At 41.2% G+C, this 20234-nt stretch overlaps 1 non-coding gene across 1 annotated transcript; it reads left to right on the top strand.

Annotated features, from left to right (window-relative positions):
- Positions 1 to 14349: 14349 nt before the first annotated feature.
- Positions 14350 to 14456, top strand: LOC126025138 (U6 spliceosomal RNA). Its single transcript, XR_007501184.1, has one exon. It is a non-coding gene; the product is annotated as a U6 spliceosomal RNA (small nuclear RNA).
- Positions 14457 to 20234: the final 5778 nt, after the last annotated feature.

The raw sequence follows: 20234 nt of genomic DNA, 5'->3' as shown, positions 1-20234 counted from the left end.
TGGAGCTTCCAGCCCTCCTCTCTTTTGTCTCTGGGAATTATTGTAAAAATGTCTTTTATTTTTCTTAAAACCCGTAGACAAGGGAGACTATTCCGTGTCTATCTCTCTCCCTCTGACTTATTTCACTCAGCATAATAGATTCCATGTATATCCATGTATAAGAAAATTTAATGACTACATCTCTCCTGATGGCTGCATAATATTCTATTGTGTATATGGACCACAGTTTCTTTTACTTGTTTCTATCTTATTTAATATATATGACATTGACAAAGTTTTAAATATCTTCTTTATAAAGAGTTCATTCTTTGTTATAGTAGATGAGAGCATCAAATTATTTTTTCCTTTTTTATATATTTATTTAAACATCTTGATTACAAATATGATTGTGACTAGGTTTCAGTCATGTAAAGGACAACCCCCTTCACCAGTGCAACGTTCCCACCACCAATGTCCCACATTTCCCTCCATCCCACTCCACACTCACCTGTACTCTAGACAGGCTTTCCAGTTCCCTCATTCATGCACATGGCTATGGTAGTTCTCAGTGTAGTTATTTATATAACTGCACTCACCACTCTTTGTGGTGAGCTTCATGAAGTGAGCTGGAAGTTTCAGCCTTCCTCTCTTTGTCTCTGAGGATTGTTGCAAAAATGACTTCTATTTTTCTTAAAACCCATAAATGAGTGAGACAATTCTGCATCTATCTCTCTCCCTCTGACTTATTTCACTCAGCATGATAGATTCCATGTACATCCATGTATAGGAAAATTTTATGACTTCATCTTCATGGCTATATAATATTCCATTGTGTATATGTACCACAGTTTCTTTAGCCATTCATCTATTGAAGGGCATCTTGGTTGTTTCCAGAGTCTGGCTATTGTAAATAGTGCTACAATGAATATAAGTATGAATAAGAGATTTTTGTGTTGTATTTTTGTGTTCCTAAGGTATATCCCTAGGAGTGGTATAGCTGGATCGTATGGTAGCTCAATTTCCAGTTTTTGGAGGAATCTCCATATTGCTTTCCATAAATGTTGGACTAGACAGCATTCCCATCAGCAGTGAAAGAGAGTTCCTTTCTCTCCATATCCCCGCCAGCACTGCTTGTTCTCATTCTTTGTGATGTGTGCCAATCTCTGTGGCGTAAGATGGTAACCTCATAGTTGTTTTCATTTGCATCTCTCTGATGATTAGTGATGTGAAGCATTTTTTCATGTGCCTTTTGGCCATTTGTATTTCTTCTTTGTCAAATTGTCTGTTCATTTACAAATTTTTATATATAAAGAAAATATCCATCATCCTGACCTGCAAATATTCCACATCTCTTTTGTAATTTTCTTTTTATTCTTCTACCTTTTTTTCTTCTCACAAAATTTAGCTTCAGTAAATAGAGATTAGATTGCACAGCCTAAATTCCCAAATAGAATCACAATGGATTTTTGGGGGGAGGGAGTCTAGTTCCTTTCACTCAGCATGATTATTTTCAGATTCACTAAAAATTTATAGATAGAATGATGACGTCTGGCCCATGTCCTTGAAATTACACAGGAGGGAATAGAGACAGGTTTGGGGAAGAATTGCTATAAATGGATATTTTATCCAATTCTTACTTAGGCAACATGATTGACAATACTGTTCATGATAAAGCTACAACTTGCAATGCTTCAGATTCACACTCATCACTCAGAATTCCTTCACCAATGTCCCAAGGATCCCCCTACCCTCCACCTCAGCAGACTCAGTTCTATAATCTGAATCTCAGGGTCTATATAACCATGGGAGATTGATAATATTGTGTGTGTTTGGGGACACACCTGGTGGTGCTCAGAGCTTGCTTCTGACTCTGTCCAGGGATCGCTCCTGGCAGTGCAGGGATTCACCTGGTTTGGCCACACATGAGACATGTGCCTTTACTCATGTACTATCTCTTTGGCCTTGAAATGAATAATTATTTACATTGGATCATGAACAACATAAAATTCATGATCTATTCTATATAAAAGAATGTTTCCAGGGGCCGAAGAAATTTCTGAGTGCAAAGCTAGGAGTAATCTCTGAGCATCACTGGGTGTGGTCCAAAGCCAAAAAAAACAGTAAATTGTCAAATAAATTGTTTAAAACAGAATACAGCTTTCTTAATCTGGAGGCTAGCTTTAGCTGGCATGGGGTTTGGGGAGCCCCATGTGGAAGGCCTTCTCCCTAACTCAGGTGCGCTGGGAGCCTTGATAGGCCCCCAGCTGTCCCCTCTTCTGCCCCCGGCCTCCAGGCCTTCCTGGGGTGGCAGCCCAGGCGGCCAGACAAGGTGGGTGTTGGGGGGGGGGTCCCTCCTGGATGGGGTCCCAGGCTTTCCCCACCCTTCCCCCTGCTCTAGGGTGGGAAAGGCACAGGACGGAGGGCTGGCAGATCCTGGCTTCCAGCTCTCTATCGATCCTTTCTTGATCTGGAGGCTAGCTCTAGCCATCATGGGGTTTGGGGAGACCCCATGTGGAAGGCCTTCTCCCTAACTTGGGTGTACTGGGAGCCTTGATAGGCCCCGAGCCGTCCCCTCTTCTGCCCCCGACCTCCAGGCCTTCCTGGGGTGGCAGCCCAGGTGGCCAGAAATGGTGGGTCCTAACTTGGGGTGTGCTGAGATTTGCTCAGTTGCACTGTTTGTCACTGTCAATTTCTGACCTGTCTACATGTGGAAAACCACGCGGGGGCTAGTGCCACCACGCGCACTGCATGTATTAAGAGTATTCCCTATCTTTATGTTATGTTTTGCGTATCCAGAATGTCCATTTTGTATTCTGCCCTTTCCCACACCCCTACAAAGCTCATTTTACCTCCTTAACTCTCTCATCCCCCAAACATCACTAACCCACATTCCTCTTTTTAACTTCAGTACTGCACAATCCTAATCACAGACCAAAGCCGTGCATTGTATGTAACAATCCTCAACTATTTCAAAAGACATAAAATGGACACATATTTCTTTTGAATATTTTATGTGTTTTTTCTCTGACAGCTATAAGTCTTACTAAATATTCTCTTATACAGTGATGATTCTAACCACTTTTTATCCTCTCTTTGTGAGCTGTTCAATAAGGAATTTTGGTGAAAGAGCCCCCCAGTTTAATGCTGTTGACTGAACCATGTCATGGAGAATGTTGGACTTGTTCTTACGGCCCCCATATGCACCAATAACGCCACATGGCATTGTTCCTTTTTTGCATAGGCACATTAAAATGGGAAAATACTATACATACAAATAAGATCTTATCTAATAGAGATTGGAACACACAAATCTTGTAGTGCAAGATTGTAGTGCAAGAACTGAACATTGACATAATGACCTGGCACAGGCCTCAGAAGAATGGCCATTTTCCATTCACCCCTGAACCAGGGAAGCCATCCACAAAACATCCACGTTTGTCTATAACATCACCTGGAAGCAATCCTCTACTACAAAAGACCCTACCACTGCTCAGACATCAACCTGATCAAAAGAGACTTCCCTTAACACTGAGAAGACTTAACAACAACAATGACCTGCTTATAGGACAGGGCTCTCTGCATTGCCCTTTAATTGTGAGGTGAAACTAGAGGATGCTCCACATCCTGACTTCAATGTAGGATATGCAGATTCCAGGATCTTTAATACAGAAACATGATACCAACAACAGAGACTATGTGAAAAATAAAAGTGTGTTGGCACTACAGACAATGTCTTGGATTGGACTATCTAGCATGCTTGGAGCCTAGAGTTGGTCTTATGCCAGGAAACTTCAGGGTAGGGTCTCTTTGTATTTAGGCCAAGTTTATTCCTTTCCATGCCCCTCATATTTTGGTGGGCCTATGCAAACAACAATTGCCACTCTAACACCATTTTTACTGTGCTCCTTTGACTCTAATCCTTAAAAAAAAAACCCACTTAAACCTTTGAGGTTAACTTAAACTAATATGCATGTACATGGAAATGTAAAAACATACTATGCCTCTAATGTCTAAGGAGTTACATAAGTTTCATGGCTTTAGATTGCCTTGTCTGCTGCTAAGAAATATTATAATGTATTACAATCTGGGGACTTGAGGGACAAAGTAATTGTACATGGATTCTGTTTTATTTATCTTATTGTTCTTTGGCTGAAAGTTCAAAGTTAAGATTTCGCAAGGGGACTTCTTCTGAGAATTATGTTATGGGTGATTGTCCTTCCACTGTAACTTTACCTTGTCCTCTTTCTTTGCATCTTTGTTCTCATAATTAAAAATAAAAAATTTAAAAAATAAATAAAACAAAATACAGCAATAAAATATATAAAATAATACAAAACAAGAGACAGGAATAACATAAAGATGCCAAGAAATTAAGTGAATGTTTCCAGTCTCATAAGAAAAGCTTAAAAATTACTTCTGCCACCTTGCTATTCTAATGCTAATGAATTCTCTTGAAGTCTGTCCTACAGTCTGAAGATAGTACAGAGAGTAAGAAGCTTATAGGCCACCAGTCCCAGTTTGATCCTGCTATTGCATTTCATCCTCTAAGCACAGAACCAGGAGTCAGCCCTCAGCAATGCTGGGTACACCCTTTCCCAGTTGTCCTTTAATTTAATTTTTATCTTCTTTTTTAAATTCAAAAGCTATCAATTGAACTCTAGAACAGTGAATCAATTTTACTTAGAAACAAAGTCAACCCTCCTTTGGAATAAAAAAATAAAAGGCCCCAGTTGTTAGTCTATGGTTATGAATACTCATACCCAAATCAGGGACTTGTGAGCCAACTGGCCGCTTGTGTCTTGTCACACAGTGGGCAAGACTAACTTGGTCTCTGCCAACAAAGGTTTCTCTGAAGCTTCCCTGCCAGGGTTCTTGGTGGTCTTGTTTCCCAAAGGAGAGAAGAGGCATCAAGGGAAATGTGGGTCACCAGTGGTGTAAACAGTTGTTATCAGTAAGGTTCAGTGATTCCAAGAATGTCAATAAAGACCCACAAAACTCTTGTATAATTCTTTGGATTAAAATGTGATTTTCTTTTAAAGTTAGCAAAGTCAAAATGACAAATCAGAAAAAGACCCCAAAACAATTCTCCAACTTCTCTTGATGTGAATGAGAATTTGCATGTTGGGAGAGCTGAGTAGCTCTTCCCTTCATACTGAATGAGTGGTTCTACATCTGCTCTTTTCTCCTCCTTAAAGAAAATAGACACTCGGTTTGCTTTTGGCTGTTAATGTGTGTCAAGCTGTGCAGAAGTCCAAGCCAGTCCCAGGAACATGTCCAATGACTGGCATTGAGGCCAGTCCTACTAGCCAGCACAGCAAAAAATCAGCTACTCCAGGAGAGACAGCAATCAGAAATGTCCCAGCTGTTTGCCTGGGGTCCAATGAGAGACCCCATGAGAGAGACAAGCAGAAGGAATTTGCAGCTGAGGCTCAGTTAACCCACTGAGTCATGGGGACATGATCACAGCGCCATTTTGGGCCAGAAGTTGGAGCTGCTTCTCACACAGCTATGAATATGTGAAAGAAGCTGTCAATCTGTACTTGGGCATATCTCTGGAAGGCCAGTCACGACTGAATCATGAAAACTAAACTCCTATAGCCGCTGCAACAATTAGACTCATGCATGTCAGAAGAGTTCACAACATGACTCCACACATCGCAGTGCTCTCTGCAGGCCACCACATCAAGGGCTGAGGATCCAGCCTCTGAGGCTTCACCATAACCATGAGTGCTACATTGCATAAGGATATAGCTCTAAGGAACTCGGCACAGACCAGAGTGCTAGGAAATGCTTCTACATGTGACCAACTCCCAGCTAGGTCCCTGAATTGCAGGGACAGCCAGAGGAAACCAGAAGGACCCAGATCAGTCCTGGTATGGCAGCAAGGCAGCTCCACACCCTTGGATCCTTGCACTGAGTTGCAGGTCTGCTGGGCAGAGAGTCCCTTGGTGGGGCTCACAGGTTTCCTGGGCACCCCAGGAGTCAGAAACTATATACTAGATATACTATATTATGTCATATATATATTATACAAATTAATATCAATATAGGTATATTACTATATGTCAACATATAAGTATATCATTTATACATGTGATATATATATATATTTTTTTTTCATCCCATCACTGAGCAAGGAGTTCTGGGGCTGAGGACACAGTGCAGTGTGTAGGAAATTGGCTTATCAATGGTAGACCTGGGTTCAAGTTCGGCAATCCCTGAGATTCACCAGGAGTGACCCTTGAGCACAGAGATGGAGTAAGGCCTGAGCATGGCCCAAGTGTGGCTCAAGAACTAAATTCAAAAGTGAGGGGAACTGTGTGTGTCCAGAAGCAGGTCAGGTGGAGAGATTCCTGCCCTATGTCCCCTGGTAGGACCCCAGCTCACAGAGTCTGACAGATCTTTGATGAAGACGACCTAGATTACACCACCGGACCGACCCGGCTCAGATGCTCGTGTGGACTGACCCAGTACACATTGCCAAAATGAGCTGTTCATGACTGTTCTTCCTGGGTGGGAGGCAACTGCCTGGTTGTGAACAGAGCAGACAGGTCACCCTGAACCTGACAAGCCTTTCAGCACCAGGGAGAGAATCCTGCCCAGAAGCACAGGGCAGTTTAGTAAGGTTTCAGTTTAGTGAGGCTGGCAGCCTCTAGCAGGAACCGTCACTGAAGACACAGTGTCAGACCATCGTGACCTGCCTTGCACTTGTCTCTTACAAGCAAGCGACTTCTCTTCTCCCAAGTGAAATGCAGAGGTCCAAACAAGTCCACCCACCGCAGGTCCAAAGGGAACTTACCCTCGTTTCCCGGTGTGTGGCTACTGCAGGCAGATGCGAGGGAGAATCTCAAAGGAGTCGAGCTATTTCGGTGCTAGAAGTTGCCAGAATGCCAAGAGCATCTGCGTACCTGTAAGGTTCCTGCCTGCAGATAGTTGGGAGCCTGTGCACCCCTCTGTAAGTCCACAGCCAGGGGTTGCATGCCCACCTTGGTGAGCCCTCAGGTTGGTGACCAGCTTTGCACCTTCCCAACACCTGCTTCTGGCCTATGCTTGGCCCCATGTGCTCTGACCTTGTGGCAGATATGATAGGTTGTGATAGGTCAGGCCCTCCTAGCTTCCAGGTTGATTGGTTCCTTCTGCAATATTTACTGGTCCACGAAGGTGAGTGATGGTAGAGGAACACCTGTGGGCAGTTGAGTTACTCCTACACAAAGGGGGACTGTTTGGGAACAGGAGAAGCTGAGCTGTTGCCATTCCCCAGCCAAGTCGTGTGATTATAGACTTAATTTCATTCAGAGTGAGGCAGAGCCCTATTTTTAGGGACTTTTGTGTGCACTCTGCAGTTTTCCTCTGAAAATGATTACATTTTAAGTAGAGAAAGAAGGTAATGAGGGCAAAAATAATTACTATTTTCAGGCCTCAAAATTCAGGGAGTTGAAGACAAGGCTTTCCTCCCAGGGCTCCACACAGGGCCCAACTGTGATTTTCATATAATTCCCAGGAATGGTGGAGAGCCAAGCTCACCCCTACCTTTCCAGAAAAAAACCCATCTCCCTATTAAAGAGGAACCCCCCTCCCCACCAGTTTTCTCTGGCCAGCAATTCTGTTTAATCCCCATTTACAACACAGACCTCAATCCCAAAGTGCTGCCTTTTATTTTAAACGTTCCTGGAATTCCCCAGGACCATAAAATTCTGCTTTGAACTAATCTTACCTGGATTATTTAATCATTACCTAACAGATTAGGTGGTGCCTATAGCTAGATGATAACCCCAAAGACTGACCAGCCAGGCCTCTCTGTCCCTTCCTTATAGCCCATTTTTCACCATTGATAAGAAATACAAATAATCTTTAAAAGGGTCCACACACTACCTCCCTTGCCTTTGACTTAGTCATATACTAAGTCATATACTAAGCTCTTCTATTTCTTAATAAAATTTCTACTTTCCAACTCTAAGTCAGAGCATCTTCACTACCCCATCTCTTCACTCCTGAAAATACTGAAGGACCTCGGGGTCACAGGTGAACGTAGGCCCGTCTCCCTGCTCCAGCAGCACCTGTGGAGACAGTCACCCAGGGTGATGAGGAATGTAGATTCCTGGCGCCCGGTTCACAGAGTATGCGGATATCCTGGGAACATCTGTTTTCTCAAGACTCAAGATATTGAGAAAATCCTGCCGTTCTTGCTCTATCAACTGTCCTCATGACTTCACGGACCTGAAAGAATCTGAGATGGTGGAAACAAGAATATTGTGGTGAATAGTAAAAGATATATATGGTATGGAACAAACCATTGGGTACCAGAATCTAGCTGGCCCGGCCAGAGCTGGGTCTGCTGGATGTGTTTCATCTTAAACTGGGCATTATTATAAAGTCTCATTGATGATGTTGGTACAGAATTTGGATTAACAACCTCCCTGGCTTGCCCTTATCCACATCCCCTACTGTGGATGAAAGGAGGGAACATAGTAGGCAGGCATCTTTCATGCAAGACACAAACATTTAAGTAAAATCAGCCTGTGCACAAAGGAGGATCTGTAGATTCCCATAAATGGAATCTTTTAGGGCCTAGGACTTATGTCTGGATGAGCAGACTGGTGTTTCAAGGAGGGAGGGATTCCTCTTGGACTTTATCCTTGGTCTGAGTGTTGGTACCAGGAAGCAGAGGCAATTCTTTCACATCCCTTTGGAGGACCATTGATGTAGGAACTTCCTTGACCTTGGAGGGTTTGGCTCCCTCTTGTCAGTATGATAGTGCTGGGGAATGTGCTAAGTGGTCAGGTGGGCATCTCTGAGCCATGCTGGGGAAGGAAATATCTTTTTATTATATAAAAAAATTATTTAAGCACCATGATTACAAGCATGATTGTATTTGGGATTCAGTCATAAACAGAACACCCCCCTTTCACCAATGTAACATTCCCATCACTAATGTCCCCCTGGGGGAGGAAATATCTATAGATGAAAGAGTGCTCAGGTCCAAAAGTACCAGGAAGGTTATGATGGGAGTTGTGTGTGTGCCTGTGTCTGTCTCTGACCACTGTCTACTGTGGGGTTTGCTACCTGTCACTTGGTTCCTGGAGGAGGAAGTAAGGAAAGAAGGTAACACATTTCTCCTGTCTGCCAGCCAGTGCTTTCTGCAACCAGGAACAGCATCAAGAGGTGATGGATAGTGCTGGCCCTGGGGCTGTCAGGCCAAGTGTCTCTGTCCTCCCCGGGCAGAAGGGGTTTTTTTTTCCTCTTGACACAGCTATGTGCAATCCCTCCTTCTAAAACACTTGGATGATTAAATTTTATGTTTCTAGAGTCTGCAAATGAGGATAAATTATCTTTGATTATACAATGGAGTCCTAGGCCCCTGCATGGCTGGTCAACAAGGACATCTGGCAGTGACCCTGCTGGTGGATTTGAGGGTCCAGGTGGGTAACAGGTATTCCACATCTAGCCACAGAAGAAATGAACATGGAAAATTGTTAGGAGTCAAAATCTCTTTCCACTACAAACCCAACCTCTATCCCAGAGAAAGAGTATGGCTTGAAGACCCTCGAGGGTCTGTTCCTTGAAGAGTCTGTAACCACCAGGCTTTCTTCAGTCTAGGGAGCGTTTTCTCCCCCTGCATGGAAAGGTAAGGCACAGAGGGGTTTAGTTGATTCATTCTCTCTCCCTGCTTTCCCACCAAAACCTCCTCCTCCCCCTCCCTCTGCTCCTCCTCTTTTCCCCCTTTGTAGGCAGCTCCATTATCTCCAAAGTACATTATGTACTTTATGATTTTGCCTTCCTGCTGTGACATCAAGACTGAACTTTAATAGGAATGTAAACACCATTTGAAGCTCCTTCTGCAGGCTCTCGATCCGCTCTTTTGTATTCTGCCCTGTGCTGCTGCTCCATGAATAAACACATCGTGCACCAACAAGTCCTGTGAGATGATGAATTTCCTTTGTTGTTGCAGGGAGTCTTGCTGGAGGCCCTGTAACTGGGCGCTGGGATTGGTTCCCCCTCGACTTCCCTCTCTGACAACTCCAAGGAAAGAAGAACAAACCCTGACCTTCTCTTCCAGAAATGCTGAGGGCTGAGGACTCCATTAAATTGAGGCCTGGGTCTGTGGGTTCCACACTGAATAATGGGGTGTTGCCCACAAACAGTTCCAGACAGGCAATAGCACTCGGAGCACAGGGCAGACAATAATAGATGTCTGGGCACTCATGGCACAAGGAGGGACCCTTGTCATCTGAGCCTGGCACCTTAAAAAATGTGATGCTGTGACCTAGTGATTGTTAGATAATGGGAATAAAGTGAAGAGGCCAGAATTTGAAGCAGAGAGATAGGAGGGGCAAGGGTGTCTGGATGGAGCCCTGGGATCACCTCCCAGGGCTACACCAGTGGTTAAGGAATCTCAGAGTGTGGGCAGGAACCAGCTCTGAGCTCATCCTCTGGCTTCTCACTAATCCTGTGAAAGCCTCATTGAGGCTGCTAGGTCAGGGCCTGGCAGGAAACAGGATGTATGAGAAGGATGTATGGCAGTCACCGGCTGGTCTTTCAAAGGGGACCTGATTTGAACAGGAGAGTGGCTGGAATAGCCTGCAACGAACTGCCACAGACTGGGTGAATTAGCAGCTCGGATATGTCCTCTGGAGGCTACAGTGTGAGTTTCAGGAGTTGGTTCCTTTGGAGGAGATGAAGAAGGGTCTGTTCTGGTCTGGCCTACTGACAGACTTGTATGTAGGTGGCCATCTCTGTATTCACATAGCACACTGCTGTCTGATACTGTGTCTAAATTTACCCTTTAATTAAGGACACCATCTTTGTTCCATTAAATCTATCCTAATGACCACATTTTAATTGACCATTTCTAAAATGATCCTACTGCCCACCCAATAAGACCACATTTTGGTTTTTGTTTGTTTGTATGTATATTTTCTTTTTAGGTCACACCCGTGGCTCTCAGGGGTTACTCCTGACTCTTCACTCAGAAAACCTTCCGGCTAGGGCTTGGGGACCATATGGGATGCCTTGAATCGAACCCATGTTCATCCTGGGTTGGCTGTGTGCAAGTCAAATGCCCTACTGCTGCACCACCACTCCAGCCCCTGAGAGCTCTTTTTCTTGAAGGTGAGAGTGAGTGATCATTTTCCAAAAGGAAAACCACCAAACTGACGATGTTTATTTACCTGGAGAAGAGAGTTTTGAGCTCCATCTTCTGGCTCCAGGCTTGTCCCAAATGTCTTCACATGAGGGGCAGAGTGAGGGTCAGGGCTGAGGGGACAACCCTGCCCAGATTCCTCCTCTCCTGGCTCCCACACCTCAGACACCAGGTTCCAGTGTCTGGAGGCCCAAAGGACTGGAGTTGGCTCAGATATGCATCATTTTTTTGAGACAAGGTTAGTGGGGTTTCATGAAGAACATACTATCTGACTATTATCCTCCCCAGAACTCTGGGCCAGAAGAGGCATTGATGGACAATGTGGGCCAAGCATGGACACAAAGGTTTTCACAGACTCTTACATGGCAGAAATCACAAGCTCCTCTGATTTTTGATATTTTATCTAACATCAGTGGCTAATGATTTAGTAAAGGTGATTTTAAATCACAAGCATGACATTCTCCTGTGATTCATAATATGAACTGATATTTTTTTAATTTTTTAATTTATACCTTTATTTAAACACCTTGATTATAAACATGATTGTGGTTGTGTTTCAGTCATGTAAAGAACACCCCCCTTCACAAGTGCAATATTCCCATCACCATGTCCCAAATATAAAATCATATGATACACAGAGCAAAAATGGTGAAAACATCACCTCCTGCCCTAGATGTACAACATCTTGATGTTTTTAAATATGACATACTGGTAGGAATGCACCAAATTAGATGTCAAAGTAGCATGGAAGCCACCTAAAATTAACAACAACAACAACAAAAACAATAATAGAAGGATCAACTGCAATAAACCCCTTAGTAAGCTTTTAGATAATGACTTAATGGCTCCATTGTGAAATATAAGTATTATCACCAATTTTCTGTTGTTGAATTTTTTTTAATAATTCTATTACTACTTAGTTGTAAATAGCAATATAAAGTAAATTATTTAATGCCTGCCAAGTGGGAAGACTTGGGGGAGAGGGTCTCTGGGGACAATGGTGGAGATAATTTTACACTGGTAAAATTGGATTGGCATTAAGAACTGGTATATCAGAAACAAACGTATTATGAGCAACTATGTAAAACATGATGTTTAAATAAATTAATAAAAATTTAAAAAATAAATTGACCATAAGTGTATGGATTTATTTCTGAGCAACTCAATTCTATTCAGCTGTTTCCTATGGCAATGTTATACCCTCTTTATTACTGTTTATAGTAAATTTTGAATCAGAAAATATGATTTTTCCTCTTTTACAAGATAGCTTTGAGCATTTTAAAACTTTAGTATTTAACGTTAATATTAGGTCAATCATATCAAGAGCTGCAAAAATAAAACCCACCAACTGGAGTGTATATAGGTTTATATTAAGCCTACAGATCAACTTTGAGTGCATAGCATTCGTAACAGTAATGAATTCCTTTTTTTCTTTTAATTCCTCCCTATCTTCCTTTTTACTCCTTTGCCTCCCTCCTTCCCACCCTTCTCTCTCCCTCCCTTTATTTTCTTCTTCCCTTCCTCCTTCCCTCCCTCCCTCCTGCCACACTGGAAGTACTTGAGGGGTTAGTCCTTGCTTTGTGTTTGGGGGTAGCTCCCAGTAGTATACTGGGGACCATGTGGTACAGAGGCCAAACAGGGGCCTCCCACATGGACTGTGTGTAATCAACATACTGAACTGTCTCTCCAACCCAACAATAACATTTTCTGATTCATGTACATGAAATGTCTTCTCATTCTTTAGTTTCTTTCAACAATGTTTTGAACTCTTTGAAGCTTAATTATCTCAATTTCTTAGATTATTTTTAATCCAATTACTGTATGTAATTTGGAGGTTACTATTTCAGTTTAAAGATTTTGGGAATTTGTCATGAAGTAGCTGAATGTTCCCTGGCAGGGACACAGTTTTCCAGATTATGAGAAGGGCCTGTTTTATTTTGTTTTTTTAACACTATTCTTTCTTTTTTTAAATATCTTTATTTAAACATCTTGATTACAAACATGATTGTGGTTGGGTTTAAGTCATGTAAAGAACACCCCCCTTCAGTGCAACATTCCCATCACTAATGTCCTAAATCTCCCTTGTCCCCACCCCACCCCGCCTGTGCTCTAGACAGGCTTTCTACTTCCCTCACTCATTCACATTGTTATAATAGTTCTCAATGTAGTTATTTCTCTAACTGAACTCACCTCTCTTTGTGTTGAGCTTCATGTAGTGGGCTGGAACTTCTAGCCCTCCTCTCTTTTGTCTCTAAAAATTATTGTAAGAATGTCTTTTATTTATCTTAAAACCCATAGATGAGTGAGACTATTCTGTGCCTATCTTTCTCCCTCTGACTTATTTCACTCAGCATAATAGATTCCATGTACATCCATGTACAGGAAAATTTCATGACTTCATCTCTCCTGACTGCTGCATAATATTCCATTGTGTATCTGTACCATTCATCTGTTAAAGGGCATCTTGGTTGTTTCCAGAGTCTGGCTATTGTAAATAGCACTGCAATGAATATAGGTGTGAGGAAAGGATTTTTGTATTGTATTTGTATTGTATTTTCGTGTTCCTAGGGTATATCCCTAGGAGTGGTATAGCTCGATCGTTTAGGAGCTCAATTTCCAGATTTTGGAGGAATCTCCATATCGCTTTCCATAAAGGTTGGACTAGAAGGCATTCCCACCAGCAGTGGATAAGAGTTCCTTTCTCTCCACGTCCCCACCAGCACTGCTTGTTCTCATTCTTTGTGATGTGATCTCTGTGGCATGAGATGGTACCTCATAGTTGTTTTGATTTGCATCTCCCTAATAATTAGTGATGTGGAGCATTTTTATGTGCCTTTTGGCCATTTGTATTTTTTCTTTCTTCATTTCTTCTCCTCATTTATTGATGGGATTAGATGTTTTTTTAATCTGTTTTGGTCTTTGCTTCCTGAGAGTTACGTGTAGACACATAAGTTACCTGCTCAGGCAACACTGGTCAGAGGCCTGACTAACTCTTGATAAAAGGGCTGCTCATGACAAATGAAATATAAACAAAATTAAATATAGAAGCAGATAGCAAAGAAAAAAGAATCAATGAGTGGAGTTGCTTCAAGTAAATTTGTCTGTGATTTTTCTCTCAACACACTTTTAAAAATGTGGGTTTTGGTTAAAAAAAAATAAGCCAGAAAACTTTTTTATTAGGCAGAGCTTCTGTTGTGTCTCATCACACTAAGTCTCAAAAGTTCATCTTAGTGTTCGCTTCGGCAGCACATATACTAAAATTGGAACGATACAGAGAAGATTAGCATGGGCCCTGTGCAAGAATGACACGCAACTTTGTGAAGTGTTCCATATTTAAAAAAAAAAAAAGTACATATTACCCTCAAGTTATTTATTTAGTTACCCAGCGATGTTCAGGACTTATTTCTGGCTCTGTGCTCAGAGATCACTCAGAAGGGTGCTGGGGATTAAAGTTGGGTCAACTGTGTGCAAGGCAAATGTCCTACCTGCTGCATTCTCTCCAACACCATGTGTCCTATTTTTAGAAACCCAAACAGGCTCAGAAACATGTTCTTTACCTGTGTGGATCAAGTAGTAAGGTAGAAATAAATACATGGCTGGCCCCTTTTGGCAGCTCTCAAAGGCCAAAGTACTACTGTCCAATAGCTAAACTGGAAACCTCTGACCTTGGGCTTGAGAAGCAGCACATGGTCTTATTTCCCCAGTAGTTGATGGAGAGGTCTGGAACCAAGCTGACAGACAGCCTACTACCTCAGCCTGACTCAAGGAGCTTTGTCCTTTTGGAACCTCTTATTGGGTTTGCTCTATCCCCAGGATACTACTCAAGAGGCTCAAGTGGGAGTGAAAGAGTTTGTCCTGGTTCAGGGGAACAGGGGTTTAGGCCACATCCCTCAAACCTTCAGCCTTGGCACTAGTTGATTTGTTTTTGATGGATCAAGGAACATTTTAATTTTTAAGAGAGAATCCCAGGAAGAAAATATACTCACCTCCAAATACTAGGTAACAAACTGTGGACATTGAGGCATGATTCAGCAGTATATTATTATAACAGCCAGCAAAAAACAGCCATCACAGTAAACTAAAAGAAATTTTATTTCATTCTTTCTCAAACGAAATAAATAAAATTCCATTTAGTATATGGGAAATTTCCCAATAACCATTTCCTAGATAAGCATGACTAAGTAGACTTTTTGAGGCTGAGGTATCTGGAATAGTGACCCATGAGTACATTTAGGAATCCATATCCCAAATCCTTAAAATCAACCACCTATTAGACTCATCCTTACTCCAAACCATAGCATTTATGTTTATGTTTTACACTCCAATGCTCAGATGTGAAGAAAGAAAAAAGAACATAAGAATAATTTTAATATAATAATTTATTAAAGGAGGTCTAGAAAGAGGAGGCCATTATGTGTTTATTTGGTGGATTAGGCCCAGCCCTCAATTGACTCAAGAAGTTGGTTTTCCTGCATGAATGAAACTTAAACAGAATAGATATGCTAGCTTCCTGACTGGGGGACAAGAACACTCCCTCAGCAAAGTGCTTAGAAATGAAGCTATTTTCCACTATCACTAGAAGGAAAGTTCTGAAGATCTGTTTACCCAGACTTGTCAAACAAGCTAGAGCAGTGATGTTTGGTTCCCTTCAGGGACCCAGGGTCAGCAAGACTACAGAGTGAGATGGAGATGGTTCCCAGAAGGACAATCAATGTAGTCACCCATGCAGATAAGTACTTGGAGGTTTTCAGTGTTAGCTGTTCTATCTCCTCCTGGAAATAGTTGGTTAAAGAGCAATTTGGTTGAGCAGTTCAAATAGGTATAATAACTCTAAATACAATGGAATTCTCTCCCAGAATTCATCTTTTCCTAGACACCAAAATTACTGTTACATAGGGAGGTACATTTAACTACAAAGTGTGATCCTGTGGATTATCATGTGAAATAGGCAGAGAAAAAATTGACATTAGTTTTTCATTTTTATTACTTTTTCTTATTCATTAATTTGTATTACTATACTTAATCTTACATTTTGTAAAATATAGTTACTCAGCATATAGTCAGATGACTTTCCTTAAATGAATATGTAACTCACATCTTACCAAGTTAGAGAAGATCTTTCTGACCCAGAAAGTAATCTTAGATTTTTCTTTTCCAATCATCCCCAACCCTTCAGCCCCAAGTAGTAGACTGACTTTGCCTCTTTCAGAATTTCATATACATGGAATCATACAAATATGCTCTTCTTTTTTTGACTTCTTTTGTTTTTGAGATCCATGCATGTTATTAGGTGAATTAATAGTTATCTTTGTTGCTGAATTCCTTTGTATGGTTTTTCTATGATTTTTCCCATTAGACCAACATTCTGCCTTTTCTAATTTGGGCTATTATAAATAAAACCATTATGAACATTCTAAGAAGGTCTTCTTTTATGGTGATTTGTTTTACATTTCTCCTACTATATAGTATTGAGAATTAGATAAGAAAAGTCTATATTTAACTTTTATATATAAACTACAAAAATTTTTCCAAAGTGATTTTATCATTTTATTAGCCCACCAAAAATAAACAAAAGTTTCAATTGCTCCTTATGCCCACCATATTTTCAGAATAGTCTCTTTATATCTGGTGTTCTTGTTAGACTTTTCAAATTATTGCCATTGAAATGTTGTGGGAGTTCACTATTGTTTAATTTGTATTTTTATGCTTAGTGGCGATGTTGAATAGATCTGCATATGCTCATCAACCTCTGTCATAGGCATTGTAAGATATTTGTATAAGGTTTTGCTTTTAAATTACTTCAGTTAAAATTGCTTTGAGTTATTTTTTTGAGTGGATTTATTTACTAAGTTTTTGCCTCATGCCCAGTGGTTCTGGGGACTTATTCTTTCCTGTGCTTTTAGGGATCACTCCTGGCAGTTCTCAGGGGACCATATGTGGAAAAGGGATCTAAGCTGAGTCAGACTATGCAAGGCACAAATGCCCTATCTATCATACTATCTCTCTGGCCCCTGGAGCTTTTTAAAAAAGACAATATTTAAATATATAACAAACATATTTTATATAACATATATATAATATATACATTAATTTTATCAAAGTTACCCATCTGCCTTCATTTCTCTTAGATAAAATTTTATAAACATTTCTAGGAGCAAGTGCCCTCCTTGCTGCTATGTCTTCTGGCCCCCCACCGTTATATTTTCAGTTTTATTGTTCTATTATACCCTGTCTCTCCTTTTAGTACTACAATTATAGACATGTTAGAAATGTCAATTTGTCTGTTGAAAGTCTCATCAATGTGCTGACATATCCACATTTTCCTCACAAGTTCTTTAACAACTAGCTGATAAGCAGTTGTTTAAATTTCCTTGTATAAAATCTTGCCCTTGGATTACAAAACTGACTGACAAACAGAAGGATGAGAGTGAAGTGCGTAAAGATTGGACTAGAAGTGACACAGAAACACAGAGTGGGGGGGGTTGTCATGGGCACTTTGGTGGTAAGCACAGTAAGTTCATACGTCAATACCATAAATTTTAACACCATGCTGTCTAAACTATAATAATAGATATAAATTTTACCATAGGCTCAAGGTTTCCAACATTTGGCTCATTTCTGGCACAATTTTTCTGCAGAGCTTCTTTTATGCTCTGTATTTCAAACTTCAGTGGTCTTATGCACGTTAGTTACTAGTCTTTCCTTCCATTGAATGCAAATCTTGCTCTCTACTTCAATTCTACTTCTGTAATGTTATTTAGAACATATTCTCAGACAGAAAGTCGACAGAAGTAAGAAATGACTGCATGCTGAATTTCCCTGCTGGAAGGGATGATGAGGGCCACAGGGCCCCTCACTGCCTACTCTCTGGTGGCTTCAAGAAGTCTTTGTTTTTATTTCCAGTTCTGCAAGTGTTGATGGAGACAGGAAGTCTCCACTCAGCTTTACCAACAGGTGCATTGTGGCATGTAAACTCACTGTGTTTGGTACAATCAGGACCATGAATGTTGGGTTTCTCTCTAGAATCCTGGTTGCCACCTCAATTTTCACATAGTCCTATTCACCACTCACTGTGGGCTGGGACACGTGAGCTCAGCTGGTGGGGCTATTCTTCCTGTCCCACTTGGTTTGCTCTTCTGGCTACTAGGAAGAGAAAATGAACCAGGTGGGCTGTGGACTTCGCAAGGATAGGTGGGGGGAACATTATCACAATATGACTAATGAGCCTCCATTTTCTTTACAATCACATCCTCATTTTCTCATCAGGGATAAAAAAATATCTTGAGAGGGATGAATGATGATAGGATGATAGGACTCAGCCTGGCATAGAGGAGAGATCTACACATTCCAGGGACCCCATCAAAGTCTGAACAGGGGCATGGTAACCACAGAAATCAGTGGTTTTCTTGTTAAAACACTAAGAAAGAAAATAAAATAATAAAAATAATAAAATAACCAGGTGTTATTAATATGTTAAATCACTATAAACTTCTAGAAATACCTTTCCTTCTCTAGCAAGGTTGTTTCCCTGAAATGTAAATCATTGATAAACTTATGAATTCCAGGCTCTTCTCTGTCATTAAGGCTGTAGTAGGTGAAAGCATGGGTGGAGGAAGTGATGGTTAGCATACTGGGCAGAACGATCTATATGGAGAGAGATAACTGAAGAGTCCTGGCTCAGGGCAGAGCTGGTCTCCACACAAAAGGTGTGTCTTGGCCCCTGAGACGTCTCCTTGCTGAAAGGTAGTCTTGATGCAAACTAGCTATTGACCTGACCAAGATCTTTGTTTGAGGCCTTAGCATTTCATGACCATCTCCTTTTTTACTTTGTTGTGAAACCCTACTAGAGTCAGACATCAACCCCACTTCACTCGTATTCCCTGTTCACTATTTTAAGTCAGAGCTGGGGAAGTCTGAACTTGATCATTTTGATCATTTGCAGATAACCTTCTGCATGGGACCAAGAATAAGAAACACGACTCTGAATCCAATGCAACAATTTTTAAAGGTCTTGATTCATGAAGAATGCAGCTAAGAAGGGAAGATAGGTACATGTGTTACCTGGTTCCAGGGTGCCCTAACACATGCTGCCTACATCCCTCTCTAGAGATGTGGATGTTTCTGCTTTCATACTGGGTTGTATACCAGACCTCTCTCCACCTTTAGAGAAGCCTGCTCTCTCTCTCTTGAGTGTGTTCCTTGTTTCTCTCTCTGTTTCATACTCTCCATCCCCTTATTAAGTTCCTCCAAATAAAATCTGTTTATTACTTCAAAAAAAGAAAGATAGAGAAGGAAATATAGCTTCTGACACACACAAAAATATGCTACACTGCATCTGTTGTTTTCTTGGGCCAATAAGATGATTTCCTTTCTTAATTATCCTAGGAAGAAGGAATTGTTAGCCATGAGAGGGAATTGTGTTTAGAAATTATGAGACAGTTTTCCCTGAGGAAAGACTTTGAATGTGTTCTGTCTTGAAGTTCAATTCTTAATGTCTCCAATCCCACATTTCCTCATGTGACAATGGAAACGAGTGATTTTTCTCATAGGGTATCAAGTCATAGAAAATTATAGAAGCTGATTAATATGATAATCAATGACAGTTACAATCAGTCAGTTGATTTTGGGGCTTCTCTTATAGACTCCAAGTGAATTATCTGTTTTGGAAGACAAATTGGAAGAAGTTGCTCTTTTTATTTATTTATTTATTTTTGGCCACACCGGTGATGCTCAGAGGTTACTTCTGTCTATGCACTTAGAAATCACTCCTGGCTTGGGGAACCATATGGGATGCTAAGGAATCAACCCACGGTCTATCCTAGGTTAGTGCATGCAAGGCAGAAGACCAACAGCTTGCGCCACTGCTCTGGCCCCAAGAAGTTGCTCTTTTTCAGCACTTTATATAATTTATTTTTTAATAATATGATTACAAACATCTTGGGTTTCACAATTGGGTTTCAGTCATAAAAGTACACCCTTCTTACCAGTGCAACCTTCCTGATACCAATGCCCCCATCTCCCTCCTCGCACACCCCCTTTTTCAGCACTTTAAACATAAGGTTCCTCCCTATCTGGACAGTTGAAACAGAAATAATCTCATTCCTTGGCGCCAGTT

Source organism: Suncus etruscus, chromosome 12 (genome assembly GCF_024139225.1).
Source record: "Suncus etruscus isolate mSunEtr1 chromosome 12, mSunEtr1.pri.cur, whole genome shotgun sequence".
NCBI classification, from domain to species: Eukaryota; Metazoa; Chordata; class Mammalia; order Eulipotyphla; family Soricidae; genus Suncus; species Suncus etruscus.
This window is presented reverse-complemented; position numbering and strand designations above follow the sequence as displayed.